This window comes from Sorex araneus, chromosome 1, assembly GCF_027595985.1.
Source record: "Sorex araneus isolate mSorAra2 chromosome 1, mSorAra2.pri, whole genome shotgun sequence".
Taxonomy (NCBI): domain Eukaryota; kingdom Metazoa; phylum Chordata; class Mammalia; order Eulipotyphla; family Soricidae; genus Sorex; species Sorex araneus.
The window spans coordinates 99191116-99218870 of NC_073302.1; the positions used below are offsets into that span (position 1 = coordinate 99191116).

At 42.5% G+C, this 27755-nt stretch overlaps 1 protein-coding gene across 4 annotated transcripts in view; it reads right to left on the minus strand.

Annotated features, from left to right (window-relative positions):
• Positions 1-27755, minus strand: part of SH3RF3 (SH3 domain containing ring finger 3) — a 482862-nt gene that overhangs the window by 32668 nt on the left and 422439 nt on the right. The window lies entirely within an intron of this gene.

The window sequence follows — 27755 nt, forward strand, 5'->3', positions numbered from 1 at the left end:
CCACCCTTATTCTCAGATCTCATAGACAGTCCCATGGCCCACTCAAAATGGCTCCCCACGGTTGTAACCCAACAGGGTCTCTGTCCATGGACTGGAACCAGCTCTTTCTATGCTCCAATGGAACACTTCTCCCTGGTCTCAGGCTGTGTAGACGCAGTAGGATGGGGCGGTTATTCCACTCCAGATGAGCACTCTGACAATGTCCTTGGGTGCTTGGAACCAACTTTTGTGTCTACTCTTCAACCCATTCTAAGTTCTGTGAGCTTGTGAGTGATCTGCTCGTTCTCCCTGTGGTGATGATGTGGAAGCACCAAGGGTATTGCCGCTGTCCTCTGAAGAAAATGTCAGGTATAATAAAATAATCACGCGGGGTTGGAGAGTTAGTGAAATTCCATAAAGTCACTGGGCATGATTCCTATTGACGTGACTCTCAGAATGCGGCCATGCACTCGTAGATGGAAGGGCCTACTGCACACTTGGCCTATCAGTGCAGCCGACAGGGAACCTCAAAAGTTCAATCTATCACTTACTTAGATGCCATGCAGTGGTGCATGGTTGTATCTAGTCATTTAGGCAAAGTCATGAACACTTTATGAAGTATGAGAAAGTCTGTGTTTGTCTCCGTTCCTGATACTGAGTGATGCAGATGTGCTACACAGTTTCCACAAGGACTAAGTCTGGCTTGGTGGCTTGCAAAGCCCCAGACCTGGAAGGAGGGGGCCAACAAAGCATTGGGAAGCCCTATCCTGCTGTTTGGAAATATCTAAGGTAGCTATATTTGGGAATACTTTAAATTAAAAATAATTAATTACAGGAACACCCTTGAGTTTCAGGCACATACGATTTCAATACCAAAACCCACCACCACTGTCACCTTCCCTCCACCAGTGTTCCCACACTGCATCCCTGACCCTCACTCCCAGTCCTACTCAATCTTCCACCTTGACAGGCATTCACTGCTGCACTCAGAACAACAGCTAAGACATGGAATCAACCTAGGTCTCCAAGGCATAGGAATGGATTATGAAGATGCACACATGAGATACTGTGTTGCTGCAAGGGATGATGAAGTCATGCATTTGCTGAAAAATGGTTGGAAATTGAAGATGTGTTCAGTTAAGTAAGAAGAATAAAGACAAACACAGGACGATCTCTCTTATATGTGGTATACAGAATCACTGGACAAGGAATTGTGATGCAGTCCCTAGGAGGGAGGCCTAGATCATCCTTGACTCAGAGGTTAGGGAGGAGAACAATAGAAATGATGGGGGGAGTAAAGGAGGTAGAAAAGGAAGTAATGGGGAATAAGGGCTGGGGCTTGGCTGTACTGATGACGTGGGAGACTAGTACAGCTACACAGCAGAAGCACAGATGTAACAACACTGGAAACGAGATCTAAGCCAGAGAACAATTTTAAAGAGGAGCTGAAGTAATACAATCTCTAGGGGCACCATACCTGGCTCAGGCTGAATGGTCTCTCGGGCCTCTAGGGACAGACCTCAGCACAGAGTGGCAGTGGGGCTGTGCCTTGACTTCTTCTTTTTCCCCCGTAGCACCGTGAAATTATAAAGTTATTCATGACTGGGTTTCATGCACACAGTGTTTCAACACCAATCACCAGTGTCCCTATTGCCTCCCACCCTCCTGTCTGCCTCTCTAAGAGGCACTTTTGCCCCAGAAGTTTTTGCACTGCGGCTGGTAGGGTTTCTCTCACACATAACCTTCCCACCTGTCAGCACTACCTCCTCACCCTGGCTGACTGCTTCCCCTCGCTGCCTCCTCACCCAGCCCCTCAGTGGCACCTTTCTGACTGACTATCAGTTCTCATATTTTTTGTTTCCCTTTTCTGTGGGTATTTGTTATGCCACCATTATGTTTCTTTATATCCCACAGAGAGAGATCATTTTGTGTCAGTCTCTTTCTAACTTCACTCAGCATGACACTCTTCAGTCCCCTCCGTGTAGCAACATGTTTCATGATTATCTTTTCTTATGGTCAAGTAATATTTCATTGTGTCTATGTACCACAGTTTATCCGATCACTTATTCTAGGTCACTTGGATTGTTTCCAGCTTTGGGCTATTGTGTCTAGTGCAGCAAGGAACATAGGAGTGCAGATGTCTTTTCTCTATCTTGGTTTTGGTCCTTGGGGGTATATTCCAAGAGAAGGACTTGCTGGGTCAAATGAAAGCTCAATTTCTAGATGTTTAGGAATGCGCTTGACTCCTCTTTGGATACAGTTTCCTGACAACACAATAAGAGGAAGGACACTGTGAAGGCATGAGGATGGGGTCGAATGGCCGTGGCCCTTTCTAGATTGCGAGGAGCTAACTGCCTATGCAGGGTCCTTAAGTGGACATAGCCCTGGGAGCTGCCTCAAACAAGGGCCAAGAATACTTGGCACAGCTCTCTGTCCCGCCACCCCGAGTATGTGGAGTGGCCATTGTGTCACCAAAGTGAGCCTGTAGAGAAGTTAATGGTCCACCATCCATAGTCCGCACAAATGTTAATAAGAAATAGATGTATCTTGATTCTGCGGAAATTACACCTACTTCAGTTATGGGAAATTACAGAAATAATTAGATTGTTTTCTACATATTATTGATTTAGGAACAAGTTGTTTTTCACTATACTATTCCTCACGTTTGCTATAATCATAAACATGTGCTTTTGTAATAATCATGAATAACTATGAATAATGATTTTACCTGCCAAGTTCCTGACAGAGATGTATAAAAGGCTGCCTGAAATAAAGATCAATGCTTCTGTTTCAGGAGAACTCAGCCCTCTCAAACCTTGTATTGTCTCTTTATCATCCTCACCATCCCTCTTAACCAGTTCAACTGTCGGTTGGCCCGGCACTAGATCTGCTCGGAGCCCCCACACTCGCACCCCCATCGTCAGCCCCTGCCAACATGCTCCTCAACCAGCACCTCCCGCTCCTCCCCCTGGAAGACAGGGGTTACTTCTATCCTCTCCCAGACTCTTCTTTCAGTCGGGAGCACTGGGAACAGGGCTGTGTTTATTTGGTTCCCTGCAGTGTCGCCAGGGCAACACGTGGTGCTTAGAACAAAGCAGCAGTGAGTGGAGTAAGCTTCATTGGCAGGGCTCTGCTTCCCGGGTTCCTGTGTGTCTCCTCAGCAGAGAGCATATGAAACTGACAAATGGGTTCTGGGGGTAGCCCACACCCAGGGAGTCGTCACCGAATAGGTGAACCCACCTGTTTTCTGAGCACATTTGCAGTCAAGCCCTGCTGTGGATGTTTGGAAACGTGATAGAAAATTTCCCTACTTCGTTCTCTGTAATTAAATATGATAGATCATTTCCTTATTTTGCACTTGGCAAACACTGATATGAATAGAAATCCCTCTCCAATAGGTTTCCTGTCCATAATAGAATCATGTTAATGCCCAAAGCATCCATAATTACAAACTGCTGTGGGCTTTTGTGGATGGTGCACCACTGTGCAATGGGGAATTCCTGGTCCACAATTGTGGCTGCTTGGAGCGCCTCCCGCTACAGAGGCCGCCCTGCTCTGTCGTGTGGGGAGTCTGATCGCCAGCAGGGCTGAGAGCAAGGGAAAGCACTCTGTGACCTACTTTAGGTGCCACCTGTGGAGAATATTTTGGAGGTAACACTTGACTGGTGTTCTAGGCTAAAAGTTTATTTTAAGGAAGGACAAATTTGTGGGGATTTCTCTGGGGATCAGGACTAAATTAACAGTATTTTGTGCCTCATGGGATGTGGAGAATCCATGATCCTGTTTATGTTTTGGGGTCATGCACCTCCTACACAGCTTTTTTTGCCAGCATTTTGTGGCATTTTCTGGCATTTGGCCAATTTTCTGTCTCCCACAGAAGCTCCACTTTCCACCTCCATGGTCTCCTGCATGGCCATGGCAATATTTCTGCTTGCCTGAGATAGTCGGGACTCCTTACTTCAGAAGAATTGGGCAAGAGAGCCATGCATGCTCTGCAGAGAGGCTCACTCGTCCTCTGTCAATAAGGGGCAGGGCAGAGCCATCTATGGGTATAGGCCTTGGTCCATGGAGCTGCCTCCACTCTGTTCTCACTTAGTGCCCTTCCTGTCACTGTTCTGGGCATGGAGAGAGCCAGGGGTGGGGGCAGTGCTGAGCACGGCTTGCCTGCAGGAGCCGTGAAGATGACAAACACATTAAGGCTTGTTGAAATATTGCATCTAAGAATATTTTAGTATGTTTTGAGTGGGTTTAGTTATTTGAAACATTTTTCAGAATCCCTAGGATCTAGATTGTTTCCCATATACTTTTTCTAAGTTACTAAAATGGACTTTGCTGGTGTAAACTCTTGCCTCGCTTACAGAGAGTGTATGAGCCCATGTGGACGAGGACAGTCTTGGCTCTCCAACTCTGGGTACAAAGAAACAACCAAAGAATTTGACAAAATGTAAATTTTGAAAGCCATCTTCAGCAGATCTGAAATGGAAATTTAAAATGTGATTATGATACAGAACCCAGGATATGATCAATTGAAGCCAATGATCATCTGTGATAACTCCTAAGTGATTTTAGAAAACTACAGTGATGTAAAGTCAGAAGGAGCTGTCACAGAGAAGGGCGACCAAAGGAGCAAACTCACTATTATAGCTACGTGGTTGGGACTGGGACCTCTCAGGGACCTTAAGGCTTGCATTCGAGTGCTGGCACACACTGGCCTGGTTTCCCTCCTCAGAGGGTCAGAACTGCCTCCAGGCCTTCTGGGGCATGTCTCCTCACTGGTTACACTTGTGGACACCAGGGCAAAATTTCGAGCAGGAACTCAGCAAACAGAGCAAACAGGGTACAGGAAGACATGAGTCAGTGTGCAGGCAATACTGCACTGTGAACAGAGGTGAGTCTTCAGCTTTGGCTCCCAAGATACAGTCCTGAACTCTGGCTCCCCAGCTTCAGTATTGTTGCTTTGAAAGACTCTCCTCAAGAGATAAATGCAGGGCTGAATTAGAAAAGAGTTCATGAGTGACACCAAGGAGAAAATCTTATGTGAGCACATATGAACATGCATACCCCCAGACACCTTGAAATAAAGCACATCCTACTCCAAAGAATCACAATCCAGAAATACCATATTAAAAAGAAGCTAGTCATTTCATAGAAAACCCCAGGAACATCTTATTAATGGTAAAATAGTAATTTTCCTGTCATGATTAGGGCAGCAGATTCTTCAGGGGTCTTGGTTCTCTCAGAGTAAGTTAATATAAAAACTTGGCATGAGGAAAAAGAAGTTTAAAGTTCAAATGAAGAAGCACTGCAGTTGAAAATCAGATATAAATTATGGAACATTGTTTCTGAAATTATAAGGAACTAAAGGGATTGGAATTTATAAAATGTGATGTAATTTTCAAAGAAACAATTCATTTCACCATCAAAATAAACCTGTAAATATGACCCATTCGCGCTCCATTTTTCTTAGGATGTCATCCTCATGCAGCATGCTACGGAACATGGCCACAGCAACATTCCTCAGACAGATTTTACCACATGGTTCTTTTTATTTATGACAATATTTAAAATGATTGGTGAGACACACTTGACACTGGGCTAGATGAAGGCATGGTATGGATTTGCAAGGTTTAGCCCTGACAAGTCAGAAAAACTTTAACCTGCAGCAGCTGTTGTTTGGGGAAGTCTAGTCTAGTCTAGTTTGGGGAAGCTGGCAGGTGGATGCAGGCATGCTCGTCAGTGTTGGCAAAGCACCTTTACTCTGCCAATGGCATAAGTAATACTGGGATAAATTGAGAGCCAGGAGATAGAGGCCACAGGATAAGTTCAGATCCTGTGTGGACAGTCAGTGAACTGGAACCTCTGCACACTGAAAAAAAGGGAGACATTTCCTCTGGTTTGTAGCACAGGTCACACAGTAGCAGAGAAACTCAGAGTGGCTGCAGCTGTTTGATTTTTGTCAGACCCTGTTTTAACCTTTGTATTATTGTGTTAGAAGTGTTTTTTCTTATTGTTTATTTCATTTTTGGTTTTAATTTTTTATTATTGAATCACAGTTACAAAGTTGTTCCTGTTTGAGTTTCAGTCATACAATGTTCCAACACCCATCCCTTCACTAGTGCACATTTTCTGCCTCCAATGTTCCCAGTTTCTCTCCCACCTGCCCCCCCCCCCAGCCTCCCTATATGGCAAACACTTTTCTTCTCCTCTCCCTCTCCTCCACCATCTCCTCCTTATTTTTATATTAGGCACTAATATAGTGCCTAATTGAAAAATGATTTGCAATACTGTTACTAAAAGGGTATTGTATATATCACTTTTCCTCCTTTCAGCACCCAGTTCTTGTCTAGAGTGATCATCTCCACTATGATCATTGTCATAGTGGCCCCTTCTCTGTCCTAACTGCTCTCTGCATGCCCCTCCCCGTTTGTGGTAAGCTTCCTACCATGGGCCTTGTTTCTACTGTAACATGTCATATATATCTCCCCAAAGTGAGTGCGATCAGGCTACGTCTGTCCCTCTCCTTCTGACTAATTTCACTCAGCATGATACTCTCCACGTCTATCCATGTATAAGCAAATTTCGTAACTTCATTTTTTCTAACAGCTGCATAGTATTCATTGTGTAAATGTACCACAGCTTCTATATCCACTCTTCTGTTCTGAGACACTTGGGTTGTTTCCAGATTCTGGCAGTTGTGAACAGCGTTTTCATGAAAATAAGAAGTACAGATGGCTTTTCTGCATTGTGTTTTTGGGCCATTAGTTATATTTCTGGGAACAGTATTACTGAGTCATATAGAATCTCAGTTTATGGTTCTTTGAGGGATGTTCATATTGTTTTCTAGAAAGGCTGGAACAATTGACATTCCCACCAGCAGTGATTGAGTCCCTTTCCTCCTGCATCTACGCCAGCACTGTATTTTTTCCTTCTCCTTTTAATGCATGCCCATCTCTGTGGCATGAGATGGTTTCACGATGTTGTTCTGATTTGAAACTCCCTGATGATTAGTGATGTAGAGCACTTTTTTCATGTGCCATTTGGCCATGTGAATTGATTAAAATTTTATTTTTTTTTAAAGTTCATCTCTTTGCATTTTCTGATGAAGTTGTATGTTTTTTCTTTATAAAGTTCTACCAGTGCCTTATATATTGTATATTAACCTTTTATCAGATGAATGTTAATAATTTTCCAACTTAATGGGCTATCTTTGTATTCTAGTCAATATTTCCTCCGAAGTTCAGAAGTTTCTTAGTTTAATATAATCTTATTTGCTTATCTTGGTCATTACTGTTTTATCCTTGAAGATGCCTTTAGCTTCAATGTCAGTGAGGGTTATGACTGTGTTTTCCTCTATGTACCTTATGGATTCAGGTCTGACATCAATGCCAGATTTCAGGTCTTTAATCTTTTCTTTTTTTATTGAATCACCATGTGGAAAGTTACAAAGCTTTCAGGCTCAAGTCTCAGTTACACAATGCTCAAACACCCATCCCTTCACCAGTGAACATATTCCACACCAAGAACCACAGTAGATATAAGAAAGATAAATGGGCTTGCAACCATGTCTCCAGACTGTGAACTAAGCTTTTGCCCCACACCGGCTAAGGGGGGAAATATCCTTCCTTGGTTTCTCTTCCCTCTGGAAAGAAGCGGCGTGGTGTCCACCATATTATGGAACTTTTAAACAGGTATGAACTTGGTGGTGCGGGAAAAGAAAAATGTGTTTTGAACTTGAAACAGTGGGATGCTTGGGCAGTCTCAGGCCAGGGCCGGTACCGGCTCGAGCTCCGCCGAGATTCGACCCGGGTGGCCATGCCTTTGCACAGCCGCTTTGCTGCTGAATGACCAGGATCCAGAACCAGCTATATTATTTCTGGTCCCAGCAAGTACTTGCAGCCATGTCTCCACAGACTGTGAACTAAGTTTTTGCTCCATGCTGCCCCAGGAAGGGAAATGATGCAATTTCCAACTTAAATCTCCCTGGACTTAATTACTAAAATACAGAAATCCTAAACGTGCAGTAGTGGCCTCATGACTTTATATCTCTTCATTCTCATCAGTGGAAAACTATCAAATGTTTCCTTGTCAATAGGGCCATATTTTGGGGGGATAAACTCCATTAAGAATAGTGAGTTCTGTGTTAAAACTCCAACAACAATAGTGAGATTTGTGAAATATGGAATGTAATCAAGGTAAAGAGAAAATGAAGTGAAATTTATCAGTTATGCAGGTGGGGGTGGGGGGTGGGGAGTGGGCGGGTGGGAGGTATACTGGGCTTTTTTTTTTTGGTGGTGGAATATGGGCACTGGTGAAAGGACGGGTGTTTGAGCATTATATATCTGAGACATAAGCCTGAGAACTTCGTAACTTTCCACATGGTGATTCAGTAAAATAAATTTTTTTAAAAAAAGAACCACAGTAAACCACCCCCCTGCCACTCCACCCCCCAGCTCCCCACCCCACCTGTGTAGCTGATAAATTTCACTTTACTTTCTCTTTACTTTAATTACATTCAATATTTCAACAAAAGACTCACTATTATTGTTTGGAGTCCCCCGCCCCCTGCAAAGTCAGACCTGCTGGTCTGTTTTGATTTGATCTTTGTGCATAGAGTTAGAAAGAGGTCTGAGGTTTTATTTATTTATTTATTGCATGTAGCTTGCACGTGGCTGACCCAGGTTCGATTCCTCTGCCCCTCACAGAGAGCCCGGAAAGCTACCGACAGTATCTCGCCCACACGGCAGAGTCTGGCAAGCTACCCATGGTGTATTCAATATGCCAAAAACCAGTAACAACAAGTCTCATAATGGAGACATTACTGGTGCCCGCTTGAGCAAATCTATGGGCAATGGGATGACAGTGACAGCGACAGTAGCTGACCAGTTTTCTCAAAACCACTGTAAGAGGCTTTCATTGTTCCACTCTGCATTTTTGCTCCTTTATTGAAGACGAACTGATAATATCTCTGAGGGTCTGTCTCAGGATATGTAAGTCTATTCCATCATTTTGAGGGTCTGTCTTTATTCCAATATCATGCTGTCTACTTTCACTTTGTAGTACAACTTGAAGTCGGTGAAAGTGATGCCTCCTATCTTCTTTTCCCCAAGGACTGCACTAGCAGTCTGAATATGAGGGGGTTTATTGTTCCACATGAGTTTCAGAAGTGTTTGATCTATTTTTTAAAATGACATGCATATGCTTAGAGTAATTGCTTTGAATCTGTATAATGTTTGGGGAAGTATTGCCATTTTGATTATATTAATCCTTTAAATCCAGGATCATGGGATGTGTTTGCTTATGTTCTCTTTTATTTCTTGAAGTAGTGCTCTAATTTTCTTTGTACAGGTCTTTCACCTATTTAGTTAAGCTGATTCTTAGGTACTTGATTTTCTGAGGCACAAGTGTGAATGGGATTATTTAAAAAATATCTTTCTTCTATTTCATTGTGTAAAGAAAAGCCATGTGCTTTTGTGTAGTAATTTTGTGGCATGTCAGTTGACAAATCCATTGTGTCTAGGTGTTTTTTGGTGGAATCTTTAGGATTTAATTTAATTTACTTCATTCATTTAGTTTTTAATTTTTTGCTGTTTTGGTCACACAGGTGATTATCAGGAGTAATTCCTGGCTCTGTGCTCAAGAACGTGGCTGACAGTATGGAGTAGGGGGTGGGGGCGGGGGGTATACTGGGGTTTTTGGTGGTGGAATATGGGCACTGGTGAAGGGATGGATGTTTGAATATTGTATAACTGAGACATAAACCTGAGAACTTTGTAACTTTCCACATGATGATTTAATAAAAAGTTTAAAAAAAAAGAACGTGGCTGATGCCAGGATTGAACCCAGATCATCCTGGTGCAAGGCAAATGCCCTACCCATTGTATTATCACTCTGGCCCCGGGTTTCTATAAGCACAGTAGCATGACATCTGCAAATAGTGAGAGCTTGACTTCCCCCTTTCCTGAGAAGGAAGTGTGCTGATGTGTTCAGTGGCCAAGAGCTGTCTACTCAGCAGAGGAACAAAGAGACAGGGGACCCATGGATTCATGGTCCAATGGCCCATTTAATTAAGAACTTAAACTTGGGGGCTCTTAGGGACTCATGGGACGGGGGTGTAACCAGCACGCCCTTGGCCCAGATAAATTCGGAGCTGCTGAGAGTGAAGCGGACCCTCTGCATCTAAAGACTTTGATTCAAGAGACTTCTTACAGAAATGCACTGGGACTGTGAGCTGGGCTATGCAATTTCTGGCAGAATTTTCCCTGGACTTTATACAGAAATCCAAAACCGCACGGATGCCACGTCCGCAGGACTTAACATCTATAATTGTCAGCAATGTGAAACGGTTCCTTTTGAACAGGTCTGACTTGGGGGGGGGAAACTCCAAATAATGATAGTAAGTTTTTGTTGAAATATTGAAGGTTATTAATGTAGAAGCCACCTCTCTGGACTGTGAACTAAGCAAAAGCCCCACGCCAGCCGAGAAGAGGAAACATCCCTCTTTCCAGGTTGTTTCCCATTTTCAGGGAGAAACGCAGCGTGGCATACAACATACTATGAGGCGCGGGAAGGGTGATGAGGGGGTAAAAAAAAAAGGAAAAAGAAAAAGGAAAAAAAAGAGTTATGTACTTGGAGCAGTGGGGCTACATATCTCTTCATTCCCAGCAATGGAAAACTATCAAATGCTTCCTTGGTAGTAGGGCTGTCTTTCTTGGGTGGAAACTCCAACAACAATAGTGAGTTTTGTGTTGAAATATGGAGCGTAATCAAGGTAAAGAGGAAATGAAGTGAAATTCATTAGTTATACAGTAGGGGGTGGGGGTGGGGGCGGGGGTATACTGGGGTTTTTGGTGGTGGAATATGGGCACTGGTGAAAGGATGGGTGTTTGAATATTGTATAACTGAGACATAAACCTGAGAACTTTGTAACTTTCCACATGGTGATTTAATAAAAAGTTAAAAAAAAAGAACCGAAAAGCAAATTTATAGAGAATTGGAGGTACAGAATGGCACATAGGTGTGAATAATCATTTACAGAGGCAAAGCCTTTTGATGGAGGCAATTCTTTGGGGGAGAATATCTCAAGGAGACATTCTGAGACTATACTGAAAAATTCACTCAGGGGCGACAAGCATCTATATTGCTATTCTCTTTTACTTGCTGCTAGTACATATTAAATAATCAAGTTTACTTCTTATTAATACAGTTAGTTGGATAGATACAGTAAGAGATATAGATTCCAAAACTTAGTGTTTTGTGCTTCAGAGGATAAGGTTAAAATCCAGCTGGGCTTTTACTGTAAATCCCATACTATGTTCTCAGGTTGTTTATCTTTTCCTACTCTATGGGGTTCTGTCTTTTAGATCAATATGGCTTGTATCAAGACTGTGATTCATGATTTCTAGACTGTTCCATATCGAAGTTAGAGTAGTTCTGCTGCTTGCTCTGGGCCTATTCGGAGACCCCTCAGGGGGGCCCAGCTTTGTGGGGTGTTAGGAGCTACAGCAACTGAAGTCTGAGTCAAGTAATCATGAACAGATGCCCAGGAGTAGATATATTTCAGAGTCAATTAACTCTCAAATATTAGAAGCATAGCATTAGCAGTCTTTCCGTGTTTAAGCAAAGAATATTGCTCTATACTAAAATATGAAAAGGTTATAGGGGGAAAAATAACAAATAACTCACTTTAGATAGAAAGTCCAGAGTCACCGGAAGGTATGACTTTATAAGTAACTAAGCCTGACAGGGGAGCTTAGTAGCTAACAGAATTAGAGGTCAAGCACAAAAAAAAGGTTAAAGATAAACTTGGGGGATTAGGATTGTTCGTAAGAACACTGAAAGCTTTTCTAGGGGGAGAAAAAGGGGCAATTCACTGATGAAGCCTAAAACATGTGGGGTTAATATCCAACACTTTTCTATCTAGATGCCCTTCACATCTTTTTCTTGCCTAACTGAGATGGTAAGTACTTCCAGTACTATATTTAATGAAATGGTGAGAGTGGGCAAACTTGTCTTGTGACTGATCTTAGTGGAAAGGAGATTTCCCCTCATTGAGTATATTTGCTCTGGGCTTGTGTAAATAGCTTTAACTACATTGAAGAAAGTTCAGTGAATTTCCATTTTGTTGAGTTTTTTTTTTATTGTGAATGGGTGTGGATCTTGTCAAATGCTTTCTCTGCATGCACTGATATGATCATATATTTTTAGTCCTTCTCTTATTGATATGTATTATTTTGATTGACTAGCTTATGTAAAACCGTCCTGACATTCCTCGGATGAATCCTAATTGGTCATGGTGCATGATCTTTTGGATGAATTGTTGGATTCCATTTGCAATTATTTTGTTGAGGATCTTTTTGTGTTTTTGTTTCTTTAATTTCCTGGAAGAGCCTAAAGGACTGGCAATAGTTTCTCTAAAGGTTTGAGAGAATTCAGTACTGAATCCATATGGTCCTGGGCTTCTGTTTTAGATTACCATTTCAATTTCCTCCATAGTGATAGGTCTGTTTACGTATTCCAAATCATCTTGGTTCAGCCTTGGGAGGTTACAGGACTTCAGGAATTTATCCAATTGTTCTAGGCTCTCTTGTTTTGTGGCATAAATATTCACAAAGTAATATGAAGATCCTTTGAATTTCTGTGGTGCTTATTGTGAATTCCTTGCTTTCATTTCTGATTCAATTTATTAAGGTTCTCTCTTTCTTTTTCAGTCTTACTAATGATTTATCAATCTTATGTATTTTTAAAATGGTAACAAGCTCTCGGTTTCATTAATTTTTCAGATTGTGTATTGGGATTCCAGCTCATTAATTTCTGCTCTAAGTTTTATTATAGTTATATTATTTTCTTCCTCCTGCCTGATGTGGGCTCCTTCTGTTGGTCATTTTCCAGTTTCTTAAGTTGTGTAGTCAAGTTACTTTTGTGAGCCCTTTTTTTCTTCCTGATATGCTTCCAGAACTATAAACTTTCCTCTTAATATTGCATTTGCTGTATCTCACAAGCTCTGGTATGTAGTGACCTTATTCTCATTTGTATCCAGGAATCTTTCAATTTCCTCTCTGACCCACTGTGGTTGTTCAGTAGTAAGTATTTAATTTCCAGGTGTTTGATTTGTTCCTCCATTTCTGTTTGTGAATAATTTCTACTTTCAGTGCATCATGGTCTGAGATGATAGTTGATATGATTTTTGTGCTCTTGACATTGTGGATGATGTTTTGTGTCCTAGCACATGGTCTGTCTTGGAGAATGTACCATGTGCATTGGAGAATGTCTATTTGGCCTTTGAGGCCTCTCATCTTCAAAGGTTATGTCTGTAAATATATATATACATGTATATGTACACACATATATGTATTTATACACACAGACCTCCTCTCTTTCATTTCTTCCCTGAAATAATTTATTCCCTTGCTGATTTTTTGTCTAGTTTATCAAGATTTGACAAAGCATTGTTGAAATCTTCAACTACTATTATGCTATCGATGTCTTTATTCAAGTCTATTTAAGCAATTGTTTTAAATATTTTGCTGGTCCCTCAATAGGTGCACATACATTTAGGTATGTGAGTTCTTCCTGATGTATGTATCCTGTGATCATTAGGAAATGACCTTTGTTGTCTTTTATAACCTTTTTCAGCCAGAAGTCAATGTTGTCTGATGGTAATATGACCACCCTGGCCTTTTTGAGGAACTTTTTCTCTTGAGAATTTTCTTCCAACTTTTGATTTTGAGTCTGTGTTTGCTCTGACTGCTCAAATGTATTTCTTGCATGTAGAGTGTTGGTTTTAATTTTTTAATTCATCCTGTCACTTTGTGTCTTTTAATTGCCACTTTTAGCCCATTGACATTGAATGAGATTATTGATTTAGAGTCTTGTGCCATCTTTTTGCAGAAGTTTGGCATGTCTGTGGGGTGTCTTATCTTAAAGTAGTCCATTTAGTTCTTTTGATAAGAATGGTTTTGAGTCTATGAAGTTCCTGAGTTGTTTATCTGTGAAGTTGTATATCATTCCTTCAAATCTGACTCTGGCTGGGTAAAATTTATTCGTGAGACATTCATTTCACTGAGTTTTTTTTCATTATATCCCACCACTATCTTTGAGCCCAGAAGGTTTCATCACATAAGTCTGCTGTGAATATTAATGACACGCCTTTGTATATAATTCCTTCTTTGATCTTCCTGCTTTAGTATTATATCTCCACCTATTGTTTTTGTCATTCTGATTAAGATTTGTCTTGGAGTATTTTTATTTGGATTTCTTTAAGCTGTTACCCATGGACCTTTTGGATCTGGGTGCGTGCACTGTTCAGCTCCGAGAACTTCTCAACAACCATGTCTTTGACTGTTGTTTCTCCCTCAGAATTGTCTTTCTGCCTCTTGGGACCCCAATGATAGTTATGTTGTTTCTCTTCATCCCCTATGTTCTCCTGTCATTTGTTGGTTTATTTGGGGGCTTCTGTCCATCCTCTACTATCCCCTGAAGAATTTTTGCATCTTAGAGCTCACTGATTCTGTCTTCAGCAGGCTGAGGCCTTCCAGTTTTTCCATTCACCTACCAAGTTTTTTCAGGTCTGTCATTTCTGTTTGTTTTTTGCTCATTTCAACTCTCATATCTTCTTGTGTTATATTGACAGTGTGTTTCATTGTTCTTTCTGAGCTCCTTATAATCCTCAACAATTTCTCTGTAAATTCCTTAACAGAAAGGTTATTTAACTCATTATTACTGGCTGAATATTATAGTCCACTAAGCTTTTTTTGGTTTCTGGATTGCTTTGCCATCTTGTCAAACCATCTTGGATTGTTTCTTGTGTGGTTATGTGCCTACAGTTAGGATGTCTCTGCATGTTTGTGTTGAGTTATGGAGAGGTGGAGAAATGTCGTGCTGCAGAGCTTAATGGAGCTCCGTGCTGTAGCACTCTCTGAGAGTAGAGGGGTATTCCTGGGTTGGTGCATAAAATGGCCATCCTGAGAAAGCAGCAGGGCCTCCAATGCATGGGCTTTCTCAGTCTTCTGGGACTGGACTCATTTCTTCTTATTGTTAAAGAAAACATCCCAATGAAAAAAAATTCAACCAGTTACTTTGTACACAATAGAGGTAGATGTGATGAATAAGAGAAGTTTTTCTATTAATTTGCTGATGGAGAAGGAGTAGGGCTATAGGATGGGGCAACTGGCCTGATCTCCAGAATCTGGCTGCTCTGGATGTAATGAGAAGCATGCAGGGTGACATGGGTGAGATGAATCGACAGACACAGAAGGAGCAGATATAGAGGAAAGGAGGTGTTGATGGAGAGGCAGGTGCATCATGGAGTCTTCAGGACCTGGGTGGAGGCTAGGTGTCATGAGGGCTATGCTGGAACAGAGCTGAGGCTGGCTGGGAGGAGAGAGCAGTGAGGGCTCCGAGGTGTCAGAGCCATCAGCGTGCAGCTGCGTGAGTGGAGTCATGCATGCTAGCCGCTGGGGCTAGGTCAGCACGTGCAAGTCCTGTGCCCTGAGTCCTCTGGCTGAGTGAGCCACAGGACCGCTCAAGGCCTGCGGTTGTGGGGCATCTTGTTTCTGGCTTCGACTCCATGCCACACCATAGGTGGATTCTTACCTCTGTGTGACCTAGGAAATGGCATCAATGTTTTTGCAGACATGACACTTAAAATAATGAATGAAATAGTCTAATGATTGTCAGCTATTAGGGATCTTCAGACAAGTAGAGAGAGTCCATAGCTGGTGCCAGATGCTCCTGGAGCTCCTTGTGACAAGGACAGTGGCCTACAGGACACCAGAGAGAGGCTTGGTTTCCAGGATCTGGGATAGATGATAATGCTCTGAGACTTGAAGAACCTCTAGAAGCTAAAAATAAAAACCTGAAATGCACAGAGCTTCCTCACCTTCCTCAAGTCTGGCTCTCAGCAGCGAATTACATTTGAAGTTCTTAGCTGGGAATTTTGCTTGGGAAACAGTCTTATTAGGGTTGGAGAGAGTTAATATTTTTATGAGGAAAGGTTCGTTTGTACTTTTTGCCTGAAAACATTTTCTGTAAAAGCAAGTGAAAGCCAATAGCAGTATAAATATGCAATGAGCTTTTGAAAAAGGTAAGGAAAAAATTTATACTAAATAGGGGGAAGTTAACAAGCTAATAGAAAATTGTGCAGAAACTGTTGTCTATTTTCCCCTTTACCTTTTTACTGAGCTAGCATGACTTATACTATTGCTAGTCATATTTTCCATGCATGATTTTTTTTTTAGTGAATCACTGTGAGGTACATTTACAGACTAACAAACTTCCATGCTTACATTTCAGCCATACAATGGTCAGGTATCCATCCTCCACCAGTGCTCATTTTCCACCACCAATGGTCCAAGATCCCAGCATCCCTCCCACCATCCCCATCCCGTTCCCCCTTCCCCACCCCGCCTCTGTGGCAGGGCATTCTCTTCTGCTCTCTCTCTCTCTCCTTTTGGGTGTTGTGTTTTGCAATAGAGGTATTGAGTAGCCAACATTTTCGGTCTATAGTCTACTTTCAGAGTGCATCTCCCATCCTGAGTGGATCCTCCTAGCACCACTTGGTGATCCCTTCTCTAACTGAACTGCATTTTCCTTCAGGATGTGAGACCAGCTTCTAAGCTCTGGATTAATCCTCCCAGTACTTATCTTTAATAATTGGGTGTTAGTATCCCAGTCTGTTACTTTATATTCCACAAATGAGTGCAATTTTCCTATGTTGGTCCCTCTCTTTCTGACTCATTTCGCTTAACATGATACTTTCTGCATGCCTTGTTTTAACACCACCCCATCCACAGTGGTCACTCTTCTCTACCAGCACCTCAAAGACCCTTCCCCAGCCATCTTTGCTTAGGATAAACTCAGTTCTGTAGCTAAATCTCCAGTTCCAATAATTTTGGCTATTTGAATATTAAACAATCTTAAAAATTACTAGTTTAACAAAAGATGGGGAGTAAGGAAGACTGGTTCCTGAAGAGAGAGGAGCAGCTAGCAGGCAGCCAGTGGCAGACACCTCTGAGAAGCTTTCCTGGGCTCCGAGGAGCATGAGATAGATGTTTGCCACAGGGCTGCTTTTCTTGCTCTCCTGAGAAACTACCATTGTGTCTGGAGCCCCAGAATTCATCCTCTGTGACACTGAGCTGGGAACTCTGAGGAAATGTGGGGCCAGAAGGAAAAGTGAGAGCTGGAATTTGAGGTAGTTATGCTAAGCAAATTAAGGAGAATAAACACTATAGGATTTTATACTTATGTGAAATATAAACAAGAGAAGAAACAAACAAAACCACAAAAATAACTCCGAACATTTTGACAACAGAATTTGGCTACCAAAGGAGAAATGGATGAATGGCAAAATAGATAGAGGGGGTTGATGGGACAGTGGTGGGTGGCAATGAGACTTATTGATAAGTGTGGCATGGCATATAGATCTTTGGCTGTGATGTTGCACTTTATAAACTTACACAGGGTTGTAAATCAATATTTTCTCAATAAAGCAACAAAACACAAAAGGCAACCCCATTGAAAAAGCACTAAGACACTGGAGACGGGGTGACAAACTAGAAACCTGTAAAATCTGGATTTGAATTCAGGCCTGATTATAAAATTTAACTATTACTCTAGTGATTTGTCATGAAAACTATAAGAGAAAGAACATAATCTGAGTACAGCATTCAAGGAATGGCAAGCCCCTATTTGCTTAAATCACTCCACAGATGGTACAGTGTTACAAAGAATGACTCTTATATACGTTTCAGAACACAGTGTAAAAAATATATCTCTTCCCTGAGTATATAAACAAGTACTTCCATGAATTTTTAGATTAGGGGGTATACAATGTCAGTAGTTATTCAGGATAACCTCCTAGAAACTTAACTTAAATCATAACTGCAAATACTCTTTCCAAATAAAGTTATCCTTTTATGTTGCAATAATACATTTTTTTTTATTTTAGTCTATTACAGCTGCTCTTGTGGGAAGATCTCTATACCTACTATCAGGTCCTCTGCCTTAGGCCTATTTATCTTTTCATGCAGAGCAAGGTCAGAGGCACTCTACATACCTATTTATTAACAAATAAAGGGAGATACGTATGAATGGGACTGACATGCAAGTCAGATATCTTCCACCCTCTGGAAGCCTTCAGCACTTTAAGTGTCTAGAATAGTAGCACTGTAGCACTGTCCTCAGGTTGCTCATTGATTTGCTGCTTTAGTGGGCACCAGTAATGTCTCCATTGTGAGACTTGTTACTGTTTTTGGTATACCGAGTACACCACGGGTAGCTTGCCAGACTCTGCATGTGGGTGGGATACTCTTGGAAGCTTGCCAGGCTCTTCTTAGTGGGGCAGTAAGTTGAGGTGAGACATAGGTGATGGGTGATGCCCTTCTCGGCAAAACGCTACCCTGCTAGCCACAGGCCTCTCTCTCCCCACGGCTCAGGTAACTGCTGCATCTCTACCTGCTTTGAGCCTGGCTTGGGAAATGTGCTGGCTGATGCTATACCATGTTGGGGACCTGCCTTTCCAAGAACCAGCCTCTGCCACAGTAACTTTTTATGACAGATTGTGAGTAGCACCTGACACCTAATTCGTCATGTCTGGATAAAGCAGCAGAATCAACTCCTGAGTGATTGAGGACCTGCCAGTGCTGGGCTCTGCTCCCTCTCTCACTCCCCCCTTTCTCCTTACCACAAGCACCTTCTACAGGCAGAGCAGATGCACACACCCTGGCACAGGCCCAGCTGGGCGAGTGCTTGTAAGGTGCTGAACACGTGGCATCAGAGCCCAGCGGCCAGTCTTGCGACCCACGTCCATCGTTAGTTTACGCTACTGTCACTCCACAAGCCTAGCAGGGAGACTAGCTTCATGGGCACTGGGTGTGTCTGAAAGGCCAGGCAGGCAGCCAGCAGGGCTGGGCCCCAGAGGAAACAAGCCTGGATATGCAAAGGCTTGGGGGTGAATGCTGGGAACAGCCTGCCAGTGTCTCCAGGAGTATCTTCTTCCCTGCAAGACTAGACCAAAAGCCTGTGTTAAGGGAAAAAGGCGATGTAGCAACAAGGGCAGGAAGTGAGTTGCCTTGGGTTCAAGTCTGCTTCCAGATTCACCAACCATGTGCCCTGAAAAAATGCTATGAATTCTGCACCTCAAACACCGCCTGGGGGTGACATCACCTACAAAGGACCAGTGTGGGTCCAATGAAATAATGCACACAGGCTCTGGTCTCCAGGGCTGCCTTTTTGCCTGTTCTTGAATGACACTAGGGTGCTCAGTTATATGATGACACAAATGTTTGATATCATGAAGATGACAAATAAAACGCATTTCTCTGCCAGGATGAGTGCGATGCTATAAGTGGTACCTGAGTGTCTCTACATTCTTGCTTTTCAAATATCAGCCAAAAGGAAAACATCTAGACATAGTTTTTCTGTCTAAGTCCTCAAGGACAGGGCTGAAGTCACAGTCTCCCACAGGTTATGACGGCAAGTATGCCTGAGTGAACACATCACTGGCATCAAGCTATGGGGGAACGAAGAAAAGTTTTCAGAGATCTGCCATTACATGGGTTTGGTTAGGTTCAAACGTGAATATCTGATGTCAGCAAGTCCAAAGTCTTGATCATTGGCCCACAGATGGTCTCAGGGATCTTGAATGCCCTATGTGATTGCAAAGCTGGGAAGCAGGGATAGGAGATTTTCAACAAGAAGAAATCAACAATTTTCCTCAAAGTGGCCCATACCCCCTCCTGACTATTGACAAATATGTGGTTTAGTTTAATTGAAAAATGAGAAGGTGAGGTAGCCCCAGGCCTTCAGGGGAGGTGAAGTATGGTATGTAGTTGCCTAGAACCTGGGAAGCTGCCTATATTACCTGTGAAAACTGGAAAGAAAAAATACTTCTTGGAGATATCAGAACACAATAATGAATGTTTGCATTTTAATAATGAAATAATACTAAATTAGGGTGAACATTTGCAGACAAATATTACTGGGAGATGGAGAGATTAAACCATAGAGGCGGCTGCGGGGGCAGGGGGCATGACAGGAGGGATATCTGAACATTGGCGGTGGCCACTGTACTCTGGTGGAAAGACTAGTGTCAGAACATTGTACGACTGAAACTAGATCTTGAACAGCTATGTAACTGTGTATCTCACAGTTATTGAATAATAAAATGGAAAAAAGAAAAAAATACAGCAGGTTGGGTGCTTGCATTGCATGTGACCAATGAGGGTTTGGTCTATGGTACCTCTGATAGTTCCCCCACTAGGAGTGATAACTGAGTACAGATCCAGGAGTGAGCCCTGAGCACCCTGCCTATGTCTCTTCCCGCAAGAAATGTTTCAACTGAACTCAAGAAAAATGAATGGTTACAACCAAAAGAGACACTGAGTAGTTGGGGCACTAGTCCTGTGAGTAGGGCATTTGCCTTGCATATGGTCAACCTGGGCTTGATTCCTGACACAATTTATCTCCTAAGTCCTGCCAGGAGTGGTCCTGAGAGCAGAGCCAAAAGAAAGCCCTGAGTACCTCCAGGTGTGGCTGCAAAACCAAAAATAAATAAATAAAAGAGAACTGGGTATGTGGCAAGATGAATTTTCCAAACATGGCCATAATACTGTCTTCCTTCCCACTCATCCTCCCTACAGAAAGAAGTTGTAATGCCCATCATTAATCAGTGTTAAATTGGCCTCTTCCTTGCTGTGTCCTCCTCATGTGAAAGGAGCAAACTTGAAAATTGTTTAAAAAGTGTTCAGAAATCATGTTTTCCTTTTTGTAAAACTCTGTTCAAACTTCCACTGAGAACACATTAACAATGCCAGGTTATGAATGTGACAAACTCACTCCAAAATGCTCTTGCATTCTGTGAGCAAGCCAAACTCACTGCATGCAAACACACGGACAGGCCCTGTGCTGGTTGGTGTTCTAGCAGCCAGCCAGCCACCATAGTGACTTAATGAGCAAGAGAGCATATGTCTCTAGATGACTGGTACAGAGACAGTGAACCACACAGTCTTCAAGCTCACTCAACTGAGGCTGTAGATATGGTGGGATAAAGGAAGCCTGCGATCTGCTCAAGATCCTGACCCACAAATGTGAGTATGCGAAAGTACTTGTCTTAAGTCACTGAATTTTGCTGAAGAGACTTATGATGCAGAGGAACAACTAAAAACATTCTCCAAAGGGGCCCTTCCAGTCTCAGAAGACACTGTAAGATTTTTTTTTTGCTTTTTGGGTCACACCTGGCGATGCACAGGGGTTACTCCTGGCTCATGCACTCAGGAATTACTCCTGGCGGTGCTCGGGGGACCATATGGGATGCTGGGATTCGAACCCGGGTCAGCCGCGTGCAAGGCAAATGCCCTACCCTCTGTGCTATCGCTCCAGCCCCAACACTGTAAGATTTTTGGCATTGCCACAGAGTCACCTATATGTAGTTACACACACACACATAAACACACACACACCAATATGCAAATGTGTATGTGTGCACACATGTTGCATTTCTAGTGAACAAATGTGGAGTTTAAAATAAAATCATAGGGGCTGGAGTGATAGTACAGCAGGTAGGGTATTTGCCTTACATGCAGCCAGCCCCAGTTCGATCACCATCATCCCATATTTTCCCCCAGCACCGCCAGAACTAATTCCTGAGTGCAGAGCCAGGAATAATCCCTGAGCATTGCTGGGTGTGATCCAAAAAGAAAAAAAAATAAAATCATATCCAAGTAAGATTTTCTGGAAGTTTGTATAAATATTAAAAATGACCAGTTGTGTCTCATTCCTTAGCTTTCTCCATGTAAATGGACCAGCTTCATAGCTTCACACCTAATCTCAGAAGAGGCCCCAATCTAGTGAAAATTACAAGCAAACTGGTCTTTGGGCTGAAAACTCTGGGTCCCTTTCTGGATGGGGGATAACTGAGTTCCCACCCTGCCAAAGTTCAGGCAGTCACACCCACACCCACAGCCTGTGCCATGTAAATGGCCCAGCTTCACAGTTTCACAGTGAATTTCAGAAGAGACACTAAGCCACTGAAATGCACAGGTACACTGTCTTTGGTTTGAACACTCTGGGGCATCCTTGGGAGGAGGCAGCTCCTGGAGCTCCTGGAGTGCGTGGTTGAGAGTATCTGGCCGTGACCCCTCCAAACTCCGCAGCATTGACAGGCCATAGACACACAGTAAGTTATAAGGGAAAGTAATATAGATGCCCACTAAGCTCCATAAACAAAAACAATAACACAGAAGGCTCTGTTAGAAACAAACCAAGGATTCTGTTATTCCTCAGGTTTTAATACCACCATTGGAGATAAAACAATTTTCACAAATTTTCTTGTACTGGGCTAATATTTTATAATTCCACTTCTTATTTTGTTATAACAAGCACTATAAAACAATTTTGTGCCTGCTAATGCATTTGGACTTTGGGTGGGAATCTGAGGACAATGGCAGTGGGATTGGTTCTGGAATAATGACTGCCCAAAACAACTGCATTATGAACAACTTTGTAAGCACAATGCTTAACTTAAGTTAGAAAAATGGATAGTTGTCATTAAACTAGGCATCCAAACAACTTGGGAATTCTGCAAGCGAAGATGCCAAGATGTTTACTTGAAACACAAAGCCTACATAACCTAATACAAGTAAAACAAAACAACAGGGCGGCAACAAGATAACAACCCAACACCAACTGGAAACCAGAAGCCTGGAGTTTTAGGGAAGTGGGGACTGAGGATTAGGTCTTAACTTCTGGGACACATCTTTCAGACATACCAGGGAATCCAAATCATGCAAATGTGAATGTATCAAAGAGACAGCTAAATGGCTTTACAGGGATTAAGAAAAGACAAATGAAAAATACAGTCAGAGCTTCAGACGAGCAAGATTAAAGTTAATAAGGCATTTGAGTTAAAAAGTTTCCATTGCCTACCCAAATGCTGTCCCCCATCAGGCAGCTCATTTCCGTGTGAAGATGTCAGCACAGAGCCCTCAGCGATGATGAGTCCTCTTATCACTGAGGATAGGGCGTGCTGGGTACCATCTCCACAAGCCTGTCTGACATCAAACAGCACCGCTTCCTTACTAGGTGAGGAACTGTGAGGCAGCAGGAGCCGTGCCTACAGGCAGATTCCAGAGTAGTAGTCTACACTGGAGGAAGTTCTTGAGGGTTGTGAAGAATTCCTCCAGGAGGGGACTAAACTTATCCTTCTTCTTTTCCACTTTCCACTTGCCTGCCTATGCTCTCCTGTAGGGACTTCAAAATTGGAATTGGTCACTGAGCTGCTGGGAGTCACCAGCAAACTTGGAGCAAGAAAATCTGTTCCCTATAAGGGCAAGATGCTCAGTGATCGGAAAGCCCCTGCATCTTCATCAGGGATGGGTGATTGTGGGGGACACAAAGGTCAAATGCTACTAAAGATGAACACTGTTTAGTGAGTTCACACAGTTTTCATTCTTCCTTAGGGGGCAGAGGGTGATGTGGCCTTTGTGGAGAAGTGGGGAACAATGGGTGGGTGACCCCATCAAACTCCACAACACCAACAGCTCAGTAGGGACACAGTGATCAAATGGGAAAGTGGCACAGAAGCCCATGAAGCTTAATAAGTGAAAACAGTAACACAACGGGCTCGGACTCAGGATCCCAACAAACTGAACATCCAGTGAATGCTTAGACTTCAACGCCTTTGGAAATAGAATGGTATTATCTTCTGGTCTCTAGTTACTCATTAGTGTTTAACTCTCCCTCACATAACGTGAGGCTTATGCAACTGGAGGCTTTGACCGCACAGCTCCCTGAGCACTTCACTCTTCATTTTGGCTTCAACAGCTTGACAACTACAGGTTATCAGCTTGTAGCAGGCTTTGGAATGAAGGCAACTGATTGCTAATGGTTTCACTTAGAGGGGAAGGGATGATGAAGTGTGTGTGACCAAGAAAATCCAGGAGCCCTTCAAGATGCACGGGTAATCAGAAAGGTTTGCTTTCAACATGTGACTGAGGAGAGGGTGCTGCCTGTCCTAGGCTGAGTAGACTGTGTGGGTCTGGCTCCTGGGTGCTCATGGGAATACAGGCCATCTGTGGAGATTTGAACCCTAGACCAGTGTATGATCCCACAGATGCCTCCTGCCCCAGCTTCTGGAGCTCAGGGAATTTCTTCCCTCACCCTGGCTGTTATGGTCTCAGCCTCTTTGAGTGGAAAAACTAACCCTAAGGCTTGGTGGGGTGGGGTAATTAGGGAGTGAGATGAATCCACCCTGGGAATCAGGACAGCTGTGTTAATGGGGACAATGGGACCTGAGTGATAAGGAAAAGGATGTGCCTCAATAGAACCTTTTTCTCAGAGACCCCCTAAGGATGCCCTCTCCAGGAAAGGTTGAGAGGGGGGAGGAGGCATCACTTCTCCACAGGCAGTGCTGGTCCTCTCCCTCCCAGGCTGTGATGGTCATTTTCACTTTAGGCTCCAGTGAGAAAAACCTCCTTGAAAATGTGATGAGCCTCTAGGGAGTTTCTCTCTTTAGCTCTGCTCAGTCCCACGTCCATGTTGTTCCTTTCAGCGTCTGAATTAGCAACTTAAAAAATGGTGGGCTATAGCTAGTGTTGGTCAGTGGGATATGTGATACTGGGGCTCAAACTCAGCACCCAAGCCAGGCAAGACTCGTGCTCCCCGCTGGAATGATAACCCTGACCTCTCCATTACTCATAAATGTCCGTGATGGTCCACAAGGACATGATTCATCACATCTTGCAAGAGTCCAGCACCTGGCACTGAGGGCACCTCCAGACCGTCCTGACTGTGATGCTCACTGGGAAGCGGCCACGAGCCCACCTCCTGCTGCTCCCACAGCTGTGCCGGAGGGTGGCCCAGGTGGGGTCATGCCGCAACTCTGAGTCCTGAGAGGCCTGGGCATGAATGGGGCAGGCTGACTTCAGAAGAACGTTAGTCAGACTTCAAGGGGAGAAGCTGTCTTCCAGAGGTAAACTATTAGAGAGTTGAGACACAGTTTATGAGGCTTAATATTGTTAAATGAAGGAGGATTAAAATGTTGAGGTTTCAAGTTTTTACAAATCCTTAGGACTCAGCACCTGAGAAGCTATAGCAATGCTGACTCTTTCGCCTGGCCACTTCATCCCATGCCATCATCTCTCCACTGAAGCAAGAAGGTCCAACTAACCCGGACAGAATTTATAGCATAATAATCCCTTTTAAATTGCTTCAAAATAAATTGGGCCAAAAGGCACTTCAAAGGAAATTGGGCCAAAAGGTAGATGTATAGAGATAAGATTTCAGCAGCTCTGCTTGCTCTAGATTGCTTATGGACTGTTACAACTCTCTCTTTATGATAACTTTGCCTTACATTTGGATTTCTACTAAGTCTTAATTTACTTTAGGATAAAATACAATGCTATCATATATAATTATATTAAACACAATGTACTCATATAAAATCCCTTAAATTACTGTTTTTTTCAGAAGGATTTCTGGGGAGGAACAAGTATGGTCAAACACTTTATTTGCTTATCATGTCAAACTTATTTCTATATTTTTCCAAAACCGGAACAGATGGGCAGACTACTTCATTCCACAAAGAGGCAGCCACAGGGAGGCATGTCACACAAAGAAGGAGCAGCATGCTTTGTCAGTGGGGTGCAGGACTTCTGAGTCCAGGCAGTTATTTCCATTAGCACTCACAGCAGGCGGACAGCATGCAGGCCTGCAAACTCTATGGATGGTGTAGATTGTCTTTCTGAATGCATGTTTCTACACACAGACTTTCTCCAAAAAAAGCAAGATGCTTCACAGTCCTGGGGATTCATTTGAGATAATGGGAGTGACGTCCAAGGGAGATGATAGCAAGGCCACTCCTGCCAGCACCCTACATAGAGTGTTCTGGACCCCAGCCAAGTGGCAGCATCTAACTTAGGTTTTCAGTTGTGCCGAATCTTAAACTGGCAACTGCTACTAAATTTCACCAAGGATCTGTTCTTCTGGGGCCATATGTGGCTATTATCACATTATTAAAATCAGAAAAGGAGAGAAATTAGAAAGAAGCTAAAGTGTCCGAATCCTTGCGGGCTCATTCTGTAGGTACCTCATGAGCATGACCAAAATTCTATTCTTCCTTGACGTACCAAAGCACTTGTGAAGAGAATGCCATATTCCCCAAATCAAATGACACAAAAGGTTGTCATCAGCTGAGTTCTGGCAAAGCATCTGATGTGGCTACAAAGCCAGCAATTTCTAAATACTCAGCAGTGATACCTGTGGCTAAGTAGTCTGCAATTTCTCAAAACTGAGAAAATTTAAACAAGAAGAGCTCCACTGAAAAAGGGCAGGCTGAGTTGTGTGTGGATGGCCTACAGGTTGTTTATTTTCTGCCAATAAACTCTTGGAACTGTTTGCTACTGGGGATAGGGTTGTCAGTGGGAGAGAAGAGCCTGAGCTAGCCCAGTGGGGCTCTCCCTGTGAGTGTGCAGGTGTGGACTTAATGGCACTGGTAAGGCACTCTAGAGTTTAGAGTTTTAACTAACTAGTTTTGTGTAGATACATATCTGTAGTTTTAGGATCAAATAAATTAAAAGTTGTCTCTTTGAAGAGACAATAAAATGTATAAATCTCTGGTAACATACATTTAAAAAGGTGTGGAACTGAATACCTAAAACCTATAGTGTTGTAAATCAATAATACCTCAATAAAAAGGCATTCAATCAATAAAGCAGTAAAATTGATGTTTCTAGCTAATAAAATTAAGGAAAAAGAAAGGCATGGGCTGGATCTATAGCACAGTGGGTAGGGTGTTTGCCTTGCATGCAGCTGACACAAGTTCAATCCTTGTCATCTCATATGGTCTCCCAAGAACTGCCAGGAGTAATTCCTGAGTGCAGAACGAGGAGTTATCCTTGAGCACCACTGGATGTGACCCAAAAAGAAAAAAAAAGAAAGGCAAATGACAAATATCAGAAATCAGAAAGGAAACCACTACAGATGCTATGGATGTTAGAAAATTAAAAATTATGACTAACTGAAATTCATGTTTGTAATGGTTATCAATTTTTTGAGCATAGTTAATCAGTTATTTGACTAATCCCTTGGCACAATCTGCCAAAACTTACACACTAATAAATATTTCTATTAATAATAATTTATAACCTCCTGAAAAAAAAGCACCAGCTCCAGGTGGGTTTACTCATGAAATCCACCAAACATTTATAGAAGACATGCTATTCTGCATAATCAGTTCAGAAAACTGAGACATTGGGAATATTTAAAACTCATTTTATTAGGCTACTATAGCGTAATACCCAAGATAGACAAAAGCATTTTAAGAAAAGGGATAACTCTCATGATCTCAGGTGCAAAACAGTCAATACGACTCTTAGTAAATATTAGCAGTGAGACTTAAAATAAGTACTTATCATGAAAAAAACTAATATTTATCCCAAGGTTGGTTCTGCATGAACAGATAATTACTGCTATCCATCCAAGGTTAAAAAAGAAAAGTTATATAATTATAAGAAAATCTCCAACAAGGCCCACTACCCGCCATTATAAAAATCCTCAGCAAACCAGGAATATAGGGAAATTTCCTTAACATAGTAAATCTAACAAAACCCTACAGTTAACATTGTACTTAATTATGAGAAAAATATTTCTGTGAAAATCAGAAATGACACATTTTACATGTCCCATATCTGACAATGGGCTGTAACAGTGATGGTATTATTTGGCAGTAGAGATACACACAATACCATCATCAGGTAGCCATCATCAAATACTTTAGAAGGCAA